The 24,719-nt window shown below is 46.2% G+C and overlaps 1 protein-coding gene across 8 annotated transcripts in view; it reads right to left on the minus strand.

Moving 5' to 3' along the window:
- TSPAN9 (tetraspanin 9) overlaps window positions 1-24,719 on the minus strand; it is a 1,448,163-nt gene that overhangs the window by 47,173 nt on the left and 1,376,271 nt on the right. The window lies entirely within an intron of this gene.

Below are 24,719 nucleotides of genomic sequence, written 5' to 3' on the forward strand. Positions count from 1 at the left end.
AACCTTAATCTGCGGCAGCTGCTATAGATGACATTTCCTATTGGTTCCGAATATTTTTAGAGCAGATTCTCAGTGCATGTTTCATTTTTATCCAATGTTTAATTCAGGGCATCTGCTAAATAATAGGGGCGGAGGGAGACACCTGGCAGCCTCCCACCAGCCTCCAACCCCCCAAATAACACCTATTCCTTTTTCTAAACTTGCTATCTGTATATTTTTCAATTATATCTCTTTGCGATTCACATTCTGCACTGAAAAAGGTCTAGGATGTATAGCATGCAATTAAATCACTGCACATCTTCCTATCGCATGTGGCGGCATGATCTCTGCAGTCTTCCTCCCAAAGCACCAGTGCTGAATGGAACACGTGTGTTTAAAAGCAAAATCTCCCTTGTCTGCTGCTGCTCGGGCTGTACCCAGTTCCCCTTCTTAGCATGGCACTGTACAGGGAGGTCTAGGCAGTGAAAGAGCTGGCACGAGCTGGCACTTACTGCATCCCCAAGCACCAAAGAGGTCAAATACACCTCTATGTTCGAATCTTGTATGTGCAGTGCCATATTGACACTTCACGTGGAGCACTGGCAAAGGTAGCAGCGGGAGAGAGTGAGTACCCTGCTACCACAGCTTTTATTCTATGGTATCAACATGGCACGTCAGAGTGGGGATCAATCGGGGAGGTGGTGGGAGACCACACCAGAGTTGGCGCATGCAGAAACCAGTGCCGGAGCGGGGGACCATCTGCGGGGCAGTCTCCCACCAGTGGGTGACATTGCTGCCTGTGTGCCATCTTGTTCCATTGTATGCGCAGATATGGCTTCTAAGACATGGACTGTTTCGGGTAGTGATGACCTTGGACTTGATGCTGCCTTGATGGACGTTTCATGAAAGAAGCAACGAGAGGAGAAAAAGGTACACTGATGCAGAATGACTAACAGTAATCTCCTACACGTCCTCCTCACACTCCCTGGCCATCACTAACCCGTGCAGGCTTTACATTTGATCAATTTCAGTATGGCTTGGGTACACTTAACAAGAAGTTCAGGTGAGGGAGCAAATATCCAGGTTCAATAGGGTGGGAGGCAAGGAGTTAAAAAAGTATTTATATTTTTAAAGGGGGAATCTCTTCCCAGATCTAAGAAGAGAAGCCAGGAAGAGTGCAACTGTAGATAAGCAGTAAGGAGCCCCTCCTACTGAACTCACACATTTGTTTAACAGTTCTTGGCATATACATCTTTATCACATGTAATATGAAGACAGTGCGTGATGTTTATGGTTTTAAAACTTATGGATTGTAGTTGAAAACATACTAGTATGCTGTGGCCTGCAAGCTATTCGGAAATTAGTGCCAGTAAATGAAACGAGTCACCTGCCAACTAAATATTAAACATACTGAGCAGAGCACTTTAATATATGCCAGGGTTGCCATGTTGGATGCCATGCCATCATCAATCAAGGCACACAATGGCATTCTCAGCCTGGCAAGCGTAAGTATGGAGTATTGGGGACAAGCTTAGAGTGAAATTAGAACACTGTTGACAGTAATACACCATGAGACTTCAGGGGCACAGAATGGCAAGGATATCAGAGCAAACCGGAGCCCACACTTTGAAAAATAAATATGAGGTGGCAATCTTTCTATGTGATATGATATGATTTTTTATTTCTATCGCGCTCGTACACAAGTGTTTCAGAGCGCGACGAGGCAAGGGAGGAGGAGCAAGGGAGAACAAAAGAACGTTCTTACTAGGCCCGGTGATATTGGGAACGTGCAAGTGCATGGGAGAGGGGGAGGGGAAAAGTGCATGGAAACTATTTGGGCATAATAGAAATGATCAGATCCATTATGTTACTAGACAAGTATGTTCTTTATTTGAAAGCATGCATACATGACCTCTTCATGAATGCTGTATGAGTCACAGAAATGGAACAGTTTGAAAACGGAAAATGGGCATATTAACTTCAAGAAAATCTAAACAGATTAGCATCATCTGCTAACATCATAGCTCAGGAGGTTGAGCGCTCGCTGTGTGGGATTTGCAGGTGCGAATCCTGGCAAGGCAAACTCAGCCTTTCCTCCTTCCAAGGTCGATACATGAGTATGAACTTTGGTTGGGCGATAATAATTTTATGTAAATGTTCCACGTAGAGTGTTTTGATTAAAGTGCTATATAAATGAAAAAAGTATTATTATTATGAACACATTTAAAGTAGGCCACACGAGGAAGCATCACAATGTCAGTTGTGCCCACCAGTGAGAATCTGCTAAGCCTTGCAGCGGTGGGCATACTGTGCCAGTCTGATGTGTACGTGCATGCACTCTCAACCTTGGTTAGATATATTGTTATAAGCAGGTGCTGGTCGGAGCAATAGTGGTATACAGCCATTCAGGGGGGCGACTGGGAACCAACAGATGCCCTGGGAATAATATTCAAAGTGGTCCCAAATTACACATTGGGTCTCATTATAAGTTTGCCAGTCCGGAAACAACGGTATGGGTAAGCTTGCCGCTACCGTTGTTTCCGGACTGGCAAACTACGAGTTCCGCGAGCGGGTGCCTTTCAGCCCTCCAGGTCTGACCTGGCGTACGGAACGGCACCCGCTCGCAGACCTTGACGGATGCACCGGCACCATTCATGAATGGTGCCGGTGCATACATCCTCCCAATTCCCATTGAGTCCAATGGAACTGGGGAGTAATATTTTCTGGCTTTAATGCCCCGGTAATTGCCCATTCCTGGGCGCCGAAAAATGCATGACTCCGTCAGCAGCCGTGCTACCGCTGAAGTCATGATGACCCCATTTTCAGCAAGACCTATTTTTTTTCTGTGAGAAAATGTGGAAATAAAATAGGTTACCACACAAAAAAAGGCCAGGTTGCAGAGGTTCACCAGAGAATCTCCAGGGCTCCCCATGGGCCAGTCCACCCCCTGCAGGGTGCAGAGGTTCATCGGGAAATCTCCAGGGTTCCCTATAGGCCAGTCCACCCCCTGCAGTGTGCAGGGGTTCACTGGGAAATCTCCAGGGTTCCCTATAGGCCAGTCCACCCCCTGCAGGGTGCAGGGGTTCACTGGGAAATCTCCAGGGTTCCCTATAGGCCAGTCCACCCCTGCTCATTACAAATGACATTTGTAGGCAATTCTTTTTTTCAGCGCGTTCTTTTCAGCTCTGCTTCTCGGCAGTACCTTCTGCTCCATTCTTTCCCGGTCTGTGGTCTCAGGGATTCCTGGCACCGTTCAGTGCGGGAGTCGTTACATCACCTGAGACTGCCAACTGCTCAGGCATCCTCTGGAGTTGTGTGGCACCAGGCTCATCTCCGCCATTTACTCAGGTCGGCTTTGATGGCAACCCTTGTATGCCATCCAAACATTAGAGCGGACACGCAACCGCCTGGGAACAAGCACGGTTGACCGCATCCTTAGTGAGAACAACGGGAACCAAATAAATTAGATTCTTCTCGTGTAATAATGCAGTGCACATTTTTCTTCTCCTGCAGTAGGCCAGAAATTACATTTCTTTGAGTATAGTAGACATGAAGAGTGAAAGGATGTTTAGGAAAGGTTGCCTCTGGAACGTAAAGTTACAATTATGCCCTAATGTGCCTCTACCCAGATTCAGAACAATGTGTGGCTCATTACATGTATGGTGGTGCAGGAAAATAAATTGGCGGCAACTGAATTACTGCCACTTTTCCCGCACTGCCGTACTAGGAGTATGGCACTGGAGTGGGGGATTTACCTCCAGCATCAGGCTGGTAAATGCTCCCCCAATTCTGCCAAAAATGCCCCACCGAGTCCAATGTACTCCCAGAAAATGGGGATTAACTCTGCCATCACCACATGCAATCTGGCGGTAATTCCACTGGACCAAGTGGTGCTAACGGTAATTCCTTTGGGCAGTATTCCAGCAGATTTACTATCTATTCCGTTGACCATATAAGAGATCCCATTTTGGGACAAGACCCAAAAGGCACTACCTCTCCTGCCAGTTGAGGATCGAAATTACGGTCCTAAACCTAGTACTGTTAGCAACACAACACAGTTATAATAAGCATCCACCCAAACAGTAACCTTTCTGCTTCTACCATTAATGATTCCGTGTGCTGTGGCAGCACCAAGAAGACTGCCAGGGTGGAAGAGCCGATAAAGATTGAAGGAAAGACCAACCTACATGCCTTTCTAGATAGAGCTCCCTGCATGCCTTCAAGGAAATAGAGTATGGAGGAGGCCCTCGTGATCAGTCATCCCATCACAGGTGCATAGCGTGATTTGCTTGGAGCTCAAAGTCCCTGGATACACCCCTGAGCAAGTGAGTAGTATTGTACTCAGCATATGGGCAACATGGAATCCAACACATCCATCTACATCTGTATTGACATCAAGCACCGTTAAAAGACCGATCCCCTCCCGTTCCATACTCTGATTCCTACCCAAAGTCCCATTCCTCACGCTGCCAACGAGGAGCCTGTTGTCCTCCAAAATTAAATCGTGACCTTTTCAATTTTCTATTTCTGAATCCTTGCTAGACCACATCAGAACCTAAGGCAAACTGCAGCCAATCGTTTTTGGGAAAACTGCATCTCCATTAACACCACATGTTTCAGGGTGGCCATGAAGTCAATGGTACCATGAATATTGCAATGCCACATTGACAGACATCCCTGGTTCCTTCATTACCGCTTTTATCTATAATACTTGTCACCTATTCTGCCCACCCACTGCTATCCTTACCCATACTCGCCTCATCCATATCACCCACTAGAACCAGTAGAAGCCAGACACATTTAGAAAAGGGTCTGCCTAAGGCACACATATCTCTATGACAACAGCAAAACACCAACTAAATTTCCCCTCAAAATGACCCACTCTCCCAAACCAGCCTCATGATCCCTTAGAGCAAACTCAAAATAACCATGCACTGTGCCTTTTCATCCAAATGGCGCAGACTTAGAGGGAGCCTACACTCCCCTACAAAGACACGACCCAAGCTTTGCCAACACCAGATCACTGCTATAATTTGCTAACAGGCTCTGTCATCATCCACACCAACAAAGTTAATCACCACCTAGCCACTTACCCAGAAGCCCTCACGATTTGAAATGTACATCAATATTGTTTTTCGCAACCATTTTTCCTTTTATCAAGTAATCAACACTCAACACAATTAGGTCCACGCCCCCACCGCTTCTCACCTAACTTTAGACTGGGTGATCTGCTCCCCCTCTGTTTTCTAGCCTGGTTGCTTGAAGATCCCTAGTTGCCATCTTGCACACCGTATCCTTCCCCCAATTGTTAGGTCCCCACTCCCTTTCATCTCTGTTTTCCTCACTGTGTACTTCCCCCTTACACTTGTAAAGCTCTGTGTTTCCTGATTCTAGGACTACGCTCAATAAATATACCAATAACAAACATACTGCAGGGCCTGGCCACATACTATAGTTTTTTAATTTTATTTCATGGGTGATTCGTATCGTCTTTAATGCTATACTCCTTCCTCCATCTTCTAAGCCCCGTACTGGGATCAAACCTGTGCTGCAAAGCATCGGTCTTGTTTCAAGGCGAGTGTGCTGGCCCCGAACTAGCCTCCCGGGTCAGCATTAGAAGTTTAAATTTCAATGCAGCCAACATCGAATTAGGCAGGCGAGGAACAGGATTGATGATTTCACGTTTAGGTGTATTGGTCAGACCATGAAAGCCGATTTCAAGATCTGTTTTAAAATAGGGAGAACGATATGCTTGTGTCAAGCATTGAAATAGCCAACATCATCACTGAGATGGTTGGGAAGGTTTCAATTGACCCAATGAAGTGCAAGTCACCGCAACAGTTTACATTAGGGCATGGGCCTGCAAATTGCAAACGTTTTGGACTAAGGCTCCCATGATCCCTCACTCTTGATGTCCAGGGCTGATGTGAGTTGTACACTAAATCTGTAGAGCCAAAGGTTGCAAACCACTGCATTAGGGTCATCAACTTAATTTGATAGTCGATCAATGAGGCCTTCTGAGTAGTTCCTTGTGCGCAGGTTTTGAAACTCACCGCTTGTAATGGCAATGCATCAATGGTTATCCTGCGTGCCTGAATACTTCTCAGCAATGCAGGAAACGCTCTCCGGATACTCCCATGGCTACCACGTTTGTACTGTAGAAACTCCCTGCATGAACCATGCATGCTACATATTACAATATCATCCATTCATTTCTCCTTCAGTGTTCTTAATTCTCCATTGGAGTGTCATGCAGAGAGCTCAGAAATCCTTAAACAACGTGTAATGGGGCGGGGAAGAGCATATGAACATCCAACAGCAGCGACAATGTTGCCCTGTAACTTACACAGACTTAATAATCATTTCTTTTTTTTTCTGGGAAAAATGACTACACTTATTCTTTTGTGCAATTCAGAATGCATGAATTTGTTCAAGTTCATGTTTTATTAAGCACAGCATACTTTATGCAAGGCTTTTAATCAAGCCACAGTGTATTGTGGAACGGTCTCGTGGGATTTCAATGGTAACAACTCGCATGTATTTGTATTCTGCCTTTACTCCATGAAAATGTAATATTAACACATCAAATGCACAGATGTAGAAAGGAGATCTGCAGTGTAAGAGTCGCTGGGGTTGTGTCAGGCGGTTTTACCAAACTCTGCATATAGGTCATTGTGCCCAGCAATTCCTCTGCTTGTTAACACCCCACCCACCACCAAATCCAACCATTACCATCTATCATTATCATCATCATTAGGGTATTTATTGAGTGCAGACCTAGCTTCAGGAAGCAGCAGAGCCCTTTACAATCATAACGGGAAGAACAAGGTTAGGGAGCAGAGAAACAAGGGAGCGAGGAGCCACCAACAGGGGAAGGAGGAAAGGCAAACCTTATTCTCGTTGGCGCATGGCATGCTCCAGCAGCTCTGAACATGTTGATGGGGCATCTAAGCTGGGTTGTGGAGGGGGACGTCCCATCTCCTGGAGGACCCCCATGTTTCCTCACCTGGAGTAGATCCAGGCACGCCCAGTCCTCTGGTACCACCCATGGATACATTTTATTTAAGCATCACTGTTTCTAATGCTGCGCATCTTACTAGCTCCTTCATGAAGCTATAGTAGGTTGACTGCTTCTTGCTCATGCAGAATTCTATAATCGCTCTCCTGAATAACAAGAGGCACAAAGCAATCAATTTCATAGTAGCCTAATAGCGCTTCAAATGCCCTCATCCTGATAACAGAGCTTTAACCTGAATGGCATGCTATTATTTCGGCCTGGAGTTGAAGGCAGCCTAGGCCATTTACTAAGCCACTGATCCAGCCAGTAACTATGTTCAGCTGCTCGCTTTAAACATTATGTACACCAGCTATACGTGCTTCCTTTTAAAGGAACACTGCTCGCGGTGGTCTGCCAGAGCAAAATTGAAGTTAGCAACACATGGATGGTTTACATACATGCTAACATTGTCCAAACCATTCGATAGACACCATTCCAGACCAGGTTTTAATTATTTTGCATTCTAGGAATTGAGGTCCTGGATTCATAATAGGGAACTCCACCACTACAAATCCCAGGACGCAAAGTGAAAACCAGGACTGGACTACCATCACCCGAATGGAATGGATAGTGTTGGCATGTATGGGTTTACTCCAAACCGTTTCCAATGAGGCTCCGGACAATAACGACATCACCATAGCAACAGGTTACGTTTGCTGTTTTGAGAAGAGGGCCATTAGTACAAGTTGTGGCAAAACACATGATTCCAAAACTCTATGTCCAGGACCATCTGCACTGAATGAGCAAGGAGGTCACATCTTCTGATATATGGGTTGCAGTAAGTATCAAAGAGAACGTCCGTAGGAATTGCCAGATGAGAATTCCGTAGTAAGCAATAGGATTGTTAGTGCCAGCAGAACGTCTGTCAAGAAGAGTCACACAATTCAAATGACCACAGTATATTGAAATGGAACTTGGACATATCACTTAAAGCTGAGTCTCTTTTGTAAACCCAAATGAACCCCCAAAAACTGGTCCACAATTATCAGGTCAGGAATCATAGCTTAGTGACCCACAAATATCAAATATTCACGGATCAGTGTTGATGAGATGAACCAGCCACTACTGTCCCTCAAAGCCCCCGTTATCCACCCCCTGCTCCTTGTGGCTTCCTCTCACTGCAGCACCCAAGAAGTGAACCAATGCTTATTCATTGCAAAAGCGCTGGAAATAGAAACATACGTTTAACACGCCGGAGGTCCGACAGGCCTCAGAGGGGCAATGAGCATGCCACAGCGCCCTTTATGCGATGCCACCTTACATTTCAAGTAGGATTCTTTCATATATCTGTAAACCCACCACAGCATTGATGGTGTTTGCTAAACATAATCCAATGCTGGAATCATAAGGATGCCAGATTATACCACACAGATCTGACCCTTAGAGAGGGTGAAATGCGTATGTGTTTGTCGGCATCCTTGAGAGGTGTCGGTCATGGTTTGAAAAGCTATGCATAAAATAGCACTGCCATATAAAACAAAGACCATTCTCTGGAGCAAACATGTGGTTTCATTTGAATACTCAAAATGCATTGCCTTGCGGCTCTGCACTGGAGGTGAACTTCCAGGGATGGCTGCAGTGTGGTGCTGTGGCATGTGTGCCTTGTTCACTGAAATGTCCAATTCTGCTACTTTAATCTAATGGCCGTTCGGTCAGACTGTCGTCTGGTTCAAACAATGGGCACTCAGACAATTTATACAAGGGGGCCTACCAGATGGATGGAGTCACCCTGCTGTAGGGGTGCAGAAGAAGAAGGCTAACACAAATGTGGCATGTTTGGGGCTAAAGACTTTAATTTACACAATAAATCAAGAAAAAAACAACCTATCCCTATTCCTAGGAGGGGTTTCCCTGCCTCAACTAAAGATAAGGTGTCTGCCAGGATGTCTTGTCAACTCAAAAGTGTGCACCATTCTGTGTCAGGAAAACCTTATTTCTGTCCCTTACACTAGAAGCTAAAGAATAAGTCAGTACTCTTCTGACCCCAGGAGAAAGACTCCCATCTCCTGGGTTATGGTTCATAGTTTGTTGAACAGTTCCCAAATCTTAGAACAGTATTGTGCTGCACACATTGTCAGGGGGAATGGCTTCTTTCCATGGTAGTAAAGTTCCAAACAATACTTTGTTGGTGGGCCAGGATAATGTGTCTCTTCTCCTGGCGTCCAGTCTCATATAGCCCGGGGGAATGACTCCCTTCCCCAGGCTTTTCTGAACCTTCCTGCCTGTATGGGTTACAATGAGAATGGCTCCCTTCTCCTGGTATCTTGTTTATCAGTTCCTTACAACCAGGGGGAATGACTCCCTTCCCCTGTTCTTCTTTTCATTAAGCTTCCCACCTACAACAACCAACTCTGAGTATTAGGAGGGTCCGGAAACCTAGCTTCTCTTCTTCTTTGAACTGGTCCATTTGGCCCTGCCAAGTGCCGCCATGAGGAAGATGACTTTTATTACCTTCTCACTTTGGGGCCCAGACCCTAATTTGACTGTCAGTGGGTTTATCCCTGCCACTATTGTGAGGGAGTGTCCCTCAAGTTTTCTTTATGGTACTGGGGGTCCGCGACCCTTCCCTGGTGGTCAACGGGCTTCGTTCCACCACTGCAACAAGGAGGAAACATTTTGTAGGCTTCCCGGCCCTGCCATGCCACCTAAGTGTTATTTGCCTAGGGACAACTGCATGCACCCTCTTGGTAAACTGCTCTTCATCCCCTCTGGCTCTCCCATGCCACCCTTTACCTTGTCGAGGGTTTCTGCACATCACAGAGACTACCGGTGATGGTGGGTGCTCTGTTTGGCTTCCCCAGCATCTTGCTTTTTCTGCGGCTGTGCGACGGCAGTCCTGGCTGCCTTTCGTTTCATTCATCCTCTCAACACTGCTGTGCACCAGCCTGCTCCTGCAGAACTCTGATCATCAGACACAGCAGACTACCAGTCTTGCTGGAGTGCTCTCCCTCCGGATCAGCGATGCCGGTTTGAATCTCTTGCGTTTGGAGCACAGCACACCTGCCGTCTTACATGGTTGCAGAGACCCAGTGTTTAGTCTATTGTTGATTTTTATACAATGTTGGCAGCAGTGTCGGGCCCGTTGTATAAGTCCTTTGTCTCTTTCACATTGTATCTTCATTGCTCTTCAGGGCCAACTCATCCCAATACCTTTATTACCTAGGTTCCTGTTCTTCATCTCAGTACTTTCCAGAACCTTCAGGCACTCTGCCTTATAACAGTACATCGCTATACTGTCTACAAAGAGGTTTGCAGAGGAAGGAGAGGCTAAACTATGTGGGGTTGTGACATACTCATAGGTGCTGTACCCTAGATGGTCGTCCTTATCCCTAGAGGGGGAATCCTTCCCCATGATTTCCTCCTTCTTTATACCATCCCCCAGGGGGGACAATCAGGTAGCAGCCTCACCTCCCTAGCCTCATGGGAAAGGGATCCCCCTCAGGGAGATGTTGCGACATCTAGTGAATCGTCACACTGCAAAGCCTGTCTCCTGTGCCCCAAAGTGCAAGATAATGCCTGCTACTACCTACCATTCATTTGATTAAATCCAGCAAGTATATGTCTGTTGTCACAAACTAACAAGCAGACTGTGTGTGTGCGTGAAGGGAAAAATACAGTGGGATCAGGACACATGGAAGAATCAGCATAGGTGTTGGGTCTGAGGGGGGGAAGAAACCTACAAGCAGAGTGGGAGGATCTGGTCAGAAGTGTACATGATGAGGCAGGGCATTGGAACATATGAAGAATTAATAAAGATGTTTATTACAAAGACAAAAAACAGTCTTCCAGAAACACAAGGAGACGGCGGTTAGATTTTTGTGAAGGGGAAGAGACCCTATATATTTAAAGTACCTTGATTTTCGCACCATTAAGGAATGCACAAAACACCACGTGGTATGGAAAAGCACTGGACAAGCACTACATCAGAGTAACCTAAACGTGGAATGATAGAAATAAAAAAATGAGAAAAATTCAGGAGAAGCTTGAGAAAACCCACCAATGCACAGAAAAAAAGGAGCAAAGTGGCGCTGGTTCCTCCATAGCACATATGAATAGCTCTGAATCGTTACAGCAAGGTGATAGATACTCACGGACGTAACCAATGAGTAATTCATTTCCATCCACTCGTGGGCTCCACTGAATATATTTGTTTTAAGCATTTAATCTCATTACTAAATTACACTGAGTTATGACCAGTGCTAGTAGAACTGGCAATCTCGAATCGCTGTGAAAAATAGCTACAGTAACCAAATTAAAGGCATTAGCGTCAACGTGAGATATGGGTGTTTGTGTTTGAATTCTTGGAGCATGTGACGAATGTGTAGCTAATGCCATATCGCAGACTGCACCGCCAGTCAACAAATAATTGTAACTCCTGCGCATTGGTGAATTTGTAGATTGATCATGCCGAATTGCTTCACAGTGTTTTGTGGAGCCTGGTGTCGTTTTCAGCCGTTCAATCTCCATCGCTGCTTGAAATATTTAAACCTGTAACCAAATCTAGGGTATAATCAATGTTATCGCGCTCTTCCTTGGCTATGTTTGAAATCAATATAGTTGCAGCACCTCATCCACTTCCCTCCAGAGAGCTGCTGAGGCAGCCATGCCCCTTGTTAATTATGATTACTGTGCATTGTGTCATGGCGTCAATAGACAGTGAGGACGGTTGCAACTGGGGAATTAGAAAATGGCAGTTACGTCAACAGCTCGACATACCTGGAAGAAAATTGGAGAAATGATAGGAAAAATCATGAATCGGGGCTCGAATAAAAGTAATGCGTGATAAATATTGTACTATTTATCATAATTGTCAAACTGTGGAATTAGGCACGCGTAAAAGCATGGTGTTTGGAAGCATGACGCACAACAGAAGAAGCATGAGGATTGGATGAACTCCCCCACATAACATTGCTAGCTACACCACCTTTAAGGAAAGACCGCCAGAAGCAGGTCTCACTACCTTCCTCACCAACAGGTAATAACTACCACCTTTCTAATTGGCCCCACACACGACCACCTGCTGTGCACCACGTGGGTTCAGCATTTCTCCTACTGTTTAACATCTAAATGTCCCAACCAGCTACTGTACAGGCTACATCTAGGCCCATTACACTTATTCATTTTGAGCTCAACAGGGACCATGACGACATACAAAAGGGGATGTGCAGCTACCTCACATGTGGATGACCGTTCCATCCAAGCTGTGGTACAACCGTGCCGGACCAAGGCACAAACCATCAAAGCCCTTCCATGGTCAGATGTCAAAGGCAGTCAAGAATCTAGGAGTCTTTATGGACAGCCCCCTCACGTTGGCACAACAAACAAAACTGGTGCAAAGATGATACTTCTATCTTATACCAACCCAGTGTAGAATGACTTTGCTCACCATCACACAAAAAACCCTGGCCTTCTTCTCCCTTGTTTTCTCCACATGAAGCTATACAAACACCATCTACTTAGACTTCCAGAAAAGCTCTTGAGATGGTTTCAGAGAGTACAAAATACTTTTGTGCCACTGGCCAGGATCAGAGGGACAGAAGCCACACCGGCCCTTTACTAGTGTGATGTCATGTGTATTGCGGGAGACCGAGGTCACATGCAGGGAGTGGGACCGGAACAATAAAGGAATCACCGGAACCTGCGCTTCAGGCGCCAGTCAGGGTTTATGCAGCCTAATAACTGGTTGTGTGTTCATTTGCTGCGCCACCACAACGGGCCCAAGCGGGCCAATGTATGCTGGCTAGACCTCCTGTACCACCGGAGGTCTAGAGCAGAACACGGGCGACAAGGACGGTGCATTGCTATGGGTGCCCACTTCACATTGCCGTACACTTGGTGCTTCTCTGGTGGAACCAGCAGCCGCGCCGCCTGCTGGTTTGGTACTGCCCACGCGGCTACTCTATGCGGCCCAGCCCAAGCAGGCAGAGCATGTGTGCGGAATCATCGTCTTCGCTCCGGTAAGCATAAAAGGGAGCCGAGAGCGTTTACATCAAACACTGTGTACAACCCAATCATACGTGCATAGTTGTGGAAGCCGCCAATGCCGTTATCAACGCTCCACGTGCTTCTTAGACATTTCACTTATAACACGGTCACAAGCAAGCGCTGTAACGATAGTCCCAGAGAGCCCTGAGAGTCTTTGAGGAGGATTCTCGTGCACGCTGAGGCATACACGTGAACAGGGGTAATTGTGTTACACCCGTGCCGACAAAGGCACACACAAGTGACCTTCACGCATCACAAGAGGCTCTGAGTGACGGATCATGGGGGATATTTCAAGTCTCCAAAGGCCCACAGCACCAAAGACTTCACGCGCCCATGCATACCTACTGCCTGCAAGGCAGCTTATCAGCATGTCGGCGCACAGGCTCCAAGCAGACCGACAGGGAAAAGCACGTACACCAAGACAGCGCCATGTCCAGCACGAATGCGAGCCCAACTAGGGCAGGTGCAAGCATTTCTGACAGGAGAAGCAACCACCCCAACCCAGACTGCCAAGACCCGGCAAAAACCACCCCCATGGGGCTTTTCGACACATTTGCCATGGGAGCTGCCATCCGAAGGGGCATTTGGCTGCAACAGTTTGAGCTACATCTTGAAGCCAGAGAAATCAATGAAGACAGCAGAAAGCGCACATTCCTCTTACTCAACATTGGGTCAACCAGCCTACACCTTTTCAATGCGCTCCCCCACAATGGCGCTGCCGACTACTACACCGCTGCCAAAGCAGCACTGACCAACAAATTTAAACCAGACCTCAACCCGGACTACCAAAGATTCCATCTCTGTGTGGCCAGACAATGTGAAAGTGAGACTGTGGACAATTTCCATGCCAGATTACGGGAAATGACTGTTGGGTGTGAATTCCCCAATGAAGAATTCGCGATCCGACTCCAAATCATAAATGGTATATCATCTGAAAAGCTGAGGAGAGCCATACTATCCAAAAAGAACATAGCGTTATCCCGCATCCTTGAAATGGGTCGACTTCGAGAACGCACTGATGACCAAGTGGCTGTAATAGAAGCTGCAATCCGACGCTTACCTCTAGACAGCCCAAAAAAATGAAGAAGTTGCGGCCATCAAGAGACGACAAACCGCCAGAGAGCAAGGTGGTAAAAGCTCCATCCCCTCCAGGCCTGGCCAACCTCAAGGGCGAGGCGACACCTGCAAATGGTGCGGTGGCCCATGGCACCACATAGAACCATGTCCAGCATGGGGTTCAACATGGCAAAAGTGCAACCGCCTCAACTACTATTCCATGGTTTGCTTACACCCACCTGGCCGGAGAGATCAACCACAACAACAACTAGAACACAGAAGAAAATTTGCCTCACATGAATTATCCCGGCAGCCAAAGGGGAGAGGAAGAACAAGAGCAGTAGACTGCTCGGAAAGGTCACTAAGCAGCAGCGGAAGTGAAGAGAGTGAAGAAAGCATCTCACCAGAAAGGCGTGAGAAAGGTGAAAGAGGTCAAGCAAAAAGGCACACTGAGTGCATCTAATATCCGCAGTAGAACCATGAAGATCCAGGCATGGGAAGGAAAAGAAACAACGGACGTGACCCTCCTGCACAGTTATCTCAGACAGAAATCCAATGAAGGTAGTCATCGACACGGGAGCAACTGTGAACATGATGCCGACACATGCTTCCAACAAGCTCAGACCGAAACCAGCGCTGCAAGACAGAAAAGTACAGCTCTTCGCTTACGGCGGTAAGAAACCACTGCCAGTACAAGGATCATTTAGATCAGATCTCTCCGACAACAACACAGCATGCCGGACAATGATCTATGTTGTGGACGCAGGCTGTGAGACTCTCCTAAACTGCAGAAAGGCAGAGAAACTGCACTTGATCAACTTTGCCTTCAGCATCCGGCCTACAGGATTCAACCACCTCCTCAAGAAGCACCACCAAGTATTCTGGGGCATCGGATGCCTTCGAGGCAGGTCTATCAAACTGCACATTAACCCCCACCGTACGACATCGCCAGATACCTTTCCACATGATGGAGGCTGTCAAAAAAGAACTAGAAAAACTTGAGAAGGCCGGCATCATAGAGAGGATATCAGGACCGAATTCTTGGGTATCCCCAAAGGTGGTGGCGCAAAAACCAAATGCCCTGAGGATCTGCATAGATGAGGCTCCCGAACGCCGCAATCGGGAGAGAATGGCACATCACACCAACCATCGATGAGCTTATCATCGACATGACGGGTGCCACGCTATTCAGCAAGCTAGACCTCAGGTCAGGATACCACCAGCTACGTCAAGCGAAGGAATCGAGATATATATCACCACAATCTCTTCCCACCTCGGCTTGAGGATATACAAATGCTTAAGCTTCGGAATATCTTCAGCAGCCGTAGTGTTACAGAATGAAATCCGGATTGCCCTGAACGGCCTCGAAGGGACAACAAACATCAGTGACAACATCATTGTATACAGAACCAACACCAAGGAACATCTCAAACGCCTGGAAGCTGTCTTACAGCGGCTCGAGGACGCTGGACTCTCATTGAACGCTGAAAAATGTGAATTCTGTAAGGAAGAACTCTGATTCTTCAGCTACATCTTCAATTCCAAAGGGGTGTCACCTGACTCAGCGAAGGGGATGATATCAAAAACACCAAGGCCCCGATATCAGCCAACAAAGTAAGAAGCTTTATGGGCATGGCAACGTATTGCGCAAGGTTCATCCCTGATCTTGCTACCCTTGCAAGCCCCCTACACAAACTCACAAAGACCAGAAGTGGGAATGGACAATTCAACACCAGCAGGCATTCCAGAAGATCAAGGTTTCGCTGTCCACCTCCACAACCATACTTTATACTTTCTTTGACATCGAAAGAGCCAAACTCCTTGTTGACGCAAGTCCCGTGGGCCTAGGAGCTGTGTTGACCCAAATTGACAGAGATGGCAACGTACACCCCATCGCTTTTGCCAGCCGCGCATTGACCAAGACTAAACAGCACTATGCACATATTGAAAAGGAGGGGGTGCTGACATTTTAAAATATACCTGTTGGGAAAGACAGCAAAGGTATTCTCTGACCACAAACCCCTCATCCCTATCTTCAAGGGCTCGGCGCTACACCCCCCACCCCCGCGGCGAGAATCGAGAAGTGGATGTAACACCTACAACATCGAAGTAGAGTATCGGGCAGGAGCAGACAACCCCACTATCTATCCCGCCACCCGTGGCCAGCTACAGAACAGGAAGAACAGCACACGGCAGAGACTGATGAACAGGTGTGTCACCTCGTCGCATACGCCTGGCCTCTGTCCTCACTCTGCAAGAAATTGCAGCCAAGACCAAGACAGACACCATCTTGACACAAACCATGCAAGCCATCCAGACCGGCAACTGGAAGAACTTCCTGGCCACAATGGACCAGCAAATGCAATCGGAGCAGGAGAAACTACAGGCCATATTCGGGATCCCCACAAGCTCATAATAGCGCCCGAAGGGGTGCTACTAAAAGGACACTGGATCATACTGCCAACATTGCTGGAGGAGAGACCACTCAAGCTAGCTCACCGAGTACACCAAGGGATCGTGAAAACAATCTTCTACCTGAAGTCCTGTATGTGGATGCCCCGCATGCAACAGCGGGTAATGGACCTCAATGAATCTTGTGCAGCCTGCCAGAAAGGCTGCAACCCCAAAACCAATCATCAGTGCCCCACAAAGCAACACAAGGTGGGAGTCCGTTAGCATAGACTTCTGCAACATTGCGGGGGGGTATCTACTGGTCCTAGTGGACGAATTCAGTCACTACCCAGAAGTCGAACACGTGAAGTCCACCAACGCTGAAACAATGATCCTGGCACTTGAGAAAATATTTGCAACACACGGGATCCTGGCCAAAATAAAGAGCGACAACGCCCCGCCGTTTACCAGTCAAGAACTAAGACAGTTTTTCCAAGACCTAAGCATATGACCCAAGAGGATCACTCCATACTAGCCACAAGCCAACGGGGACGCAGAACGATTAAAGTGATTTGCATCGCCAAATAATGCAACCATCCCTGGTTAACCGCTGTGTACCGATACTTGAGAGCTCACCGCCAGACTCTGCACTCATCAACTGGCATCAGCCCCGCGGCACTCATGTTTGGCGTACCGATCCAAGCGGAACTCCCAATGCATACAAACTGGGTAGCCCCGGACCCGGACACCCCCTTCATAGATGCAAGAAGAGTTAGAAGGAATTAACAGGAGAGCCGAGCTCGACATGCCAAATACTGGGAGTTGCAGCCAGGGGGTACAGTGCTAGTGAGGAATCGAGCACCACCCAAGAAGATGTTGCTAAACTTTGAGTCCCAACCATAGACTGTACACGACACGAATCACAGCATGATCACAGCCAGCAGGGACAACTAGGTAGTGACCAGGAACATATCCCACTTCCAGAAGATCCCAGCAACAATGTGGGAAGAAGGATCGGAACGCCCAAGAGGGGAACAGGAACCACCCGACCAATCCGAGAACCCGAGGCCGGTGGAGGGAGACGATGCACCCCAAGGGTCCCGACAACTGATTCTCTGCATGGATGACACCCCGCTAGACCCTCCTCGAGGAGAAGGATCTGAAAGAGCCCATCCTCGCTACAATCTGAGGGAAAGGCTGAGACCATCGTCCCATCTCCATGGGTATGTCATACAGGGCATGTATCACAGAGTGAGCGAAACAAGACCACGCTCCCAAGAGACTAGAATGGACTGGAATATGGTTTAAAATGTTTGTATGCATGTTGTTGAATAAGAAGAAAAAAGCATTCTAAGTTTAGGAGGAATGTGAAGTCACGTGTATCGGGAGAGACCAAGGTCACGTGCAGGGGGCGGGACTGGAAAAATAAAGGAATCACCGGAACTGCGTTTCAGGTGCCAGTCCGGGTTTATGCAGGCTAATAACTGGTTGTGTGTTTATTTGCTGCGCCACCACAGCAAGCCCGAGTGGGCCAATTTACGCTGGCTAGATCTCCTGCACCACCGGAGGGCTAGAGCTGAACTAGTACAAAAGGATTGCAGCGAGATGCAGCATCTACTTGAAAGCATTATATGTACAGCCTGATGCTTCCTCCAGAGGAAGGTGCCAATTTTCACCAAGAAACAAATGCAACATTACAAACTGAGGCAGACTATTGGGTCTGCCAAGGCGTTACTCCTAGCATCACCAGACAACAAAAATGCCAAGCTGGCTCTGCTTTCACTGTTATGGTTTCTAGAGATCGACAAGTCTTTATTGATGCAGTAGTAACATTTTCAACTTTTCTTTTTGACAAAAGCAGGGGGAAAACAAGTAGATGGAAAGATGAGATAAGGAAAATAAGAAAGCAATGGGGTATTACCCTACTAAGCACAAGAAAAGACAACATTGAAAGTTGGAAAACGTAACTAATGGGCTGAAGTAAAGTCAACCATTAGCCTTTACAGCAATAGAAAGGCCTGGAATTGACTAAACTGCGCAACTCCACGCCCACAAGAATCCAAACCCTGCAAGAACAACTCTCCTTCAGGGGACCACTCAAAACCAGGACATTTACAAGCACAGATACAACCACCAAACTAAGCCATCTCAAGCTGGAGATCTGAAAAGTAGATACTACAGCAAGCAAATGGCCGGGCACCTTGACCAAATGTAAAACACTAGCTACTACAAACATAAGAGTTGAAAAGCCGGAGAAAATGAGACATTCCCATATGATGGGGCTCAGTGGGGCTACACCAGTGAACACCCCCACCAAAACAAATACCCTTTTTTTCAGAAGTAAATATACAGCACTAACCGAGCACTTACCCTCCAAACTTGCTCACGTAAAACAGTACCACACTAACCCAGTTCCAGACCACCGGATCCAAGGTGGGCAGCCCACACCCATTATGATGCATCTCTTTTTTTAAAAAAAGGGAAGCCCTCTAGCATAATGCAATGGAAAATAAGATGTAATTTTCTAAATTTGTTATTCTGTAATATTTCCTTTTGAGCTTGGCTGTGTCAAGGTCTGGAAGGATCCCTGTGACACAGATAACACATCACAATATACTTGATAACATCAACTCTTCCATGTACTCATTCATGTGCTATCTCAAAAGGCAATGTTCCTGTGAAGAATTGCCATCTGGCTAGGGTTGATTTTTATTAATTAATAAAATGATGCAGGTTATTGGAAACCTTCTCATCAGATGCTCCTTTTATAAACTCCATGACAAAAACATAAAGTGCACTGTTAACCTGCTGCTTCAGTATCCAGATTCCGAGCACCTGCTCCAACAGTAGCGCAGAGCAGGTTCAGAGGTCACAAAGGCTTTCCTGGTAGCTGCAGTGACAGCAAAGTCTCTGTGGCGCAGCGACTGCATTTAAGATATATATGCATGCCTAGTCCAAAAAATGCATAACTGAGGATAATGTCCTGGTGGCATGGTAAGCTGTAAATATAAGCCATAACCGCGTTAGGGTATGGTGGCCAGCATCTCTCATAGTCACATAGCATTTTTATCACACGCGTCAGCCCTGCGGACCCGGTTCTGCTGTGGTAGGGTTATGTTTATTAACTCCAGACGGGGCTTTCCCTGCCCAGTGGCAGGACTGTAGCCTTGGGGGGATTGCCTCTCTGTTCATTTGTAAGGGCAGGTAACTCTTTTACCCCAGGGCTGCCACTCCACAGGACGATGGCATGGGAAAAGAAATCAAGAGGCACACCCATTCACAGAGAGCCAGGTCTCACACGAGGATGCTGCATTTCTAAAGTCCTTTGTTTCTAATGAGAAGGGAAGGGGAAAGGTTAGTGTAGCCACAGGGATATCTCTATAAGTTTGGGAAACTTCTGCCATCTTGTTTCTCTCTGCGTCTCTTTCTCTTTTCCGTTCTCTCCACTTCATGTAGCACAAAGAATTTTGGGTATGATGTCTGTGCATGATGTCAGACGGGCAAAGTCCATGCATTTCAAGAGCAGGGATTGGACCCCAATGCTGGCTAGCTTTAGTCCAATTACCTTTGGACTTTTATCTTTAAAAGAAGAGGTGTGAATCATTCTTTGAACTCCAATCCTGACAGAAGATTTCATTTGACTCTTCTGGGTGAGCAATTCTTTGCAGAGTCCTCCCGTTGTGAGGTGAAGGCAGGTGTTCCAAGGCAGATATGAGTTCTGTCCTCTAACCATCCCCTGGGACCATTGGGGGTGAACTTTGCTGCGGAACCATGGCCACATCTGCCAGCCACCCTGGTGCCTGGGACATCACAGTCTTGCAGGAACCTAGAAGGTGTGTGTCAGCCTCCACCATGTTTGGGAGCTGTAGAAAGGACTAACCTTGGCTGTTGGGAGCCTGGAGTGGCACTCACAGCACTTGCAAGACAGAATAGCCAGGATCCCGGTTTTCAATTTCGACCAACTGCAAGCCCTGATTTGAGCGTGTCTGACACAAAGCAACTAATAAAGCTGTTTGCCCGTTCGACTTAGATCGCCACTGCACCACGCCAGCTGAGGTGCGTTGTTGCCTCATGTGAGGGGTCAGTAATGCGAGGCGGACAACTGCTTGCAGTTTTCTCAGTATTTGACATTTAGTTTTAAAAAGAAAATGCAAAGAAAAACTAAGCCAAGTCTACCAGGGAATTTCCTACTTAGTTTAGGATCTAAGCGAACATCCCCTAGCCTACCCATAACTGGCCCTCACACCGAACAACAAAACAGTCAAAACAAAGCATAAAAAACATAAAGGATGACCAAATAACCAGTGACTTGGAAAACGTCCACTTGTCCTGGGTAGATCTCATTCCCAGGAAGGTCCAAAGTCATTTTCTCCCAAAGAAAAGTAAGGTTTTAAATCTGTTCTTGAAGACTTCCAAAGAAACAAAGGTTCACCCAAAACAAAAATCCACTGATAACTGTTCCTTCTCAGTTTGTTGAAAAATGTCCTTTCTGATCACCATAAAGAAAACCACACCAATGGTAATCCTGAATAATCTCCCTCCAGGATGGAATTGAAAAGTTCTAAACAAAAGTGCAACTTCTGCTTCAACAACTGTCCTTTTTGTAACCTCTGCAGCGTCTTTGGTATAACTTGTCAGGATGCTTCTTCTAAGGGTGTTGCTTTCTCCTTGACAACTCCCTTCTGCAAACGGCACTGTGAAATCACAACGCGCCTATACACAAGTGTTGGCCTCTTCTGTGTCTTACAGCTACCAATAGAATCTGTCTTGGCTTCTAGACAGCTTCTCTCCCTCAGCTTCAACTGTCTCAGCTTCACAGATTGTTGATCAGTTCTTTTAACAAGCACCCAGCTGCCTTCCCCAGCTTTAGACACACCTTGTTTCCAGTAGTTACCCCAAAGCTGTATTGCCACTCTTCCACCCTTTGATAACCTTGTCACCCTTGTATCAGAGGACACAGGATTTATAACAGCTTAAAGAACTTCAAAACATCAGTGGTTAGGTCTTAATAGGGCTGGTTTCACATTAGCAAGGATCCGTCTATTGGCTTAGGTAATGCTTTTTCTTCTCATGATTTCAGCAACTTCTACAACTACAAAGTATTTGTTCTGTATGTTACAAGTCAGGTTTGACTAGAGAAATGAAATTAGGTACACACGACCACTGATGAAGAATTTCAACTTAAAAGACTTGTGTTCCCTTTTGTTCGTAAATATTTCTGCTTTAATGTGGATCGGGAATCACAATCACTTACACTCACTTTGATGTAAGTGTTCTTGTAACAATTTGGGAAAGTTAGCTGCTACCTCGCGAGCGATTACTGCCCATGTTCTCCCTCTTAATAGGAGACATGCGACCATGCCGATAAGGGTTTTAATGCAACAATGGAAAATAAATAGGCTTTCCTTCTATGTGGGCACTTTAACTTGTGCACAGGCTACATTTCTTTCGTTGTGAAGATTTCTCACTGCAACAAACAACTTTTACTTTCTCCCACTCCGACTCGACACTAGCCTCCCACTGGATCACGAGTGCCACATCTTCGAACCGAAGAGAACCTGCGATCAACGCCGTTGAACCATCAAGAAATTTGTAAAATTACTATTAATTAATATCTAGCCCTAGTCCATCTTTGGGCCCTAGAGACTGGACATGTCATTTGAATCCCTTTTGCAACTTCAAGAACGTATCTTTTCAACATTGTGGTCTTTTAATTAGTTTTCCCCCAGTCTCATTACCCTGTTGCATCTACCCTATGTTTGCATATTCCGTTTTCTTTCAACAGGGGTGGGTTTTACAGTGTTTTGTATTTAGTTATTATTGAACATGGTGAGTTTGATTGAAGTACATATTCTTGTAGATCCTCAAATGAACATTCCTTTATTTTGGACTGTTATGCTTCACTGTTTGGGTTGCTACTGAGCCACATTCACACCCCTCTTGAGAGTATAACCTTCCCAGAGTGGGCAGTTTAGCCTCTATTCATTCTTGTACTCCTGTCGACCAGAAGTCAATTCGTCACAGCATCACCGTGATGGCGCTGGGCACACTTTGCTGCAATGGCGCTACATCTGCTGTGTAACGCAATAATTGCAATTCTAATCTAATGCTAATAGCCAACTTTCAACCTTGTATCCTAACCGACCGTCAGACAACAGTACACTATACCTTCCCTAACTCTCAGTCTGCAGACTAAAAGCACCAACTCAAGCCTTGGCAAATACCTCCAACTCTTCCAATGTTAACACACCATGCCACAACACTTAAATGAAAGCTGGTTGTGTGTTCCAGTTTGCTTAACACCTAGTGAACCTCCAATTCGTACAATACACAGAGCACATTCACACACAAGGAAGAATATAACAAAACCTGGCTTTCACAGTGCATCGTATAGTTCCTTCTTGCCTTCTCCCTCTGCTCCCACCAACGTACTAATTGTCAAACCTTTTTCTTTGGAGGACCCAAAGCATAAGGATGTCATGCAAATTATAAAAGCTGTACTACAGGAAGACCAAGTCCTGATAGGACATGACAAAAACCATGTGAGCAGCTTTGAAGAAAAAATACTGCAACACTAGCCAAAAACAGCAAATGGTCGAGTGGTCATCAATTATGGATCCATGAAAGGGCCAATTAGGAATGCAAAGGTAATGGGGCAGGGGGTAGTTTGAGACTAGAGAGGGCAGATGGGGTCCCTGCCCTGTGGGCTTCGAAGCACAAATAAACCCACAAGATGTTAGAAATATATGTATTGGTTGGTGGCATAAAATAAGTGTACAGTATGAACTGGGAAGTCTTTGGTACTCTATGTCTTGGTATGATCGCTCACGGGCAACATGCTCACCTTGGAAACAAGAAGACACGGAGCACCACAGGTTCGAGTCCCGGGTCCACGCTTGGAAACTTCTGGGTATTAAGCGTGTTATGAATATCATATCATATGTGGGGTTTACATATTTGAAGCTGAATAAAAGTCTGCCAACAAGTCACATCTATACCAAATGTAGAATTACTTTAAAGTGGTTCATCATACAATGTGTTATGGAGTTTGGTCAGCTTTGATCCCACGTCTCTAGTAGACCCCCAAGACTGTTTTCCATGTGCCTTCTCTTCTCCAGCACCGTCTTCGGGTAGTCCATCGCTACTGTTGGAGATGCATACCATCAAAAGTGGATGGCACCTAAATCCTTCTCCCCTCTCCTTCCCTTATAAATGCACTACGCCCCAACCAACGAAATGCCTTTTTTGCCATCCATAACTGGATGACTGCCCACTGCACCCTGCAAAGTCTATCATAGGCGGAGATGTATTGCCTCTTACGGACCATCACAAGGACCATTTCAGAGCCCATCTTTCCATAATCCAATTTACCCCCACCACTGTGTCCAAAGTCTTAGGGGCCACAATCACAAAATGAGACCTTCTCTGCTACATGCTTTCATGACCACCGTTATACCCACCACATACCAACAGGTCTCAATCCACAAATCCATTCCTATGAAGATGTGTGATGCTAAAACATCACACATCTTCAAGTCCAACACAAGGTGAAGTATTGCACCATCCTCATTTCGGCTGCTTTAATTAGGTCTCAGTTTCTTAAATCGACTCCAGGCCTCGAGGGCTGGATCCATGTCGGGTTTTCAGCATACCCCTCATTAATATTCATGAAAATTGTGCATACGAGTCTAAATGTATCCACATTTTTTCTCATGAATATTAATGAGGGATATCCTGAAAACACGTTCAGATCCCAGCCCTCGAGGTCTGGAGTTGGGCAACCCCGATTTAAAGCCTTCAATGATAAACATCCAGCTATCCTACCCCTCCTGCTCACAGAACTCAGTATGCACTGCTCTCAGCCTCCTAACACTGTATGTAGGTTAATGTACTAAATTTAAAATCAAGTCTTGGCCTTGGCTACTACCTACTGAGTCAACATGGTTTTGGAATATGCCCTTGGATCGCTGGCCCTTTAATGGCTCTTAGTCGCTAACCCCCCACTCCCTCTTTCTCCCTCATCACTCGAGGATCCTTCTCATCCTCAGAGGATCGACTGCCCTCACATGCTCAAGAAAATCATCATGAAATACTAACTCTAACTGGAAGGAAACTCAAAATTATCTTTCACTGACCGTATTACTTTTGTCGTGATATTTTTGATCCACTTACCCTATAAATATCAGATACTTTTTTTTAATGTACATTGCCCCAAAAAATCATTTCTAAATCGAATGTGTTCTTGTGGCTG

The sequence above is a fragment of the Ambystoma mexicanum genome, chromosome 12 (assembly GCF_040938575.1).
Source record: "Ambystoma mexicanum isolate Mex_15411 chromosome 12, UKY_AmexF1_1, whole genome shotgun sequence".
NCBI classification, from domain to species: Eukaryota; Metazoa; Chordata; class Amphibia; order Caudata; family Ambystomatidae; genus Ambystoma; species Ambystoma mexicanum.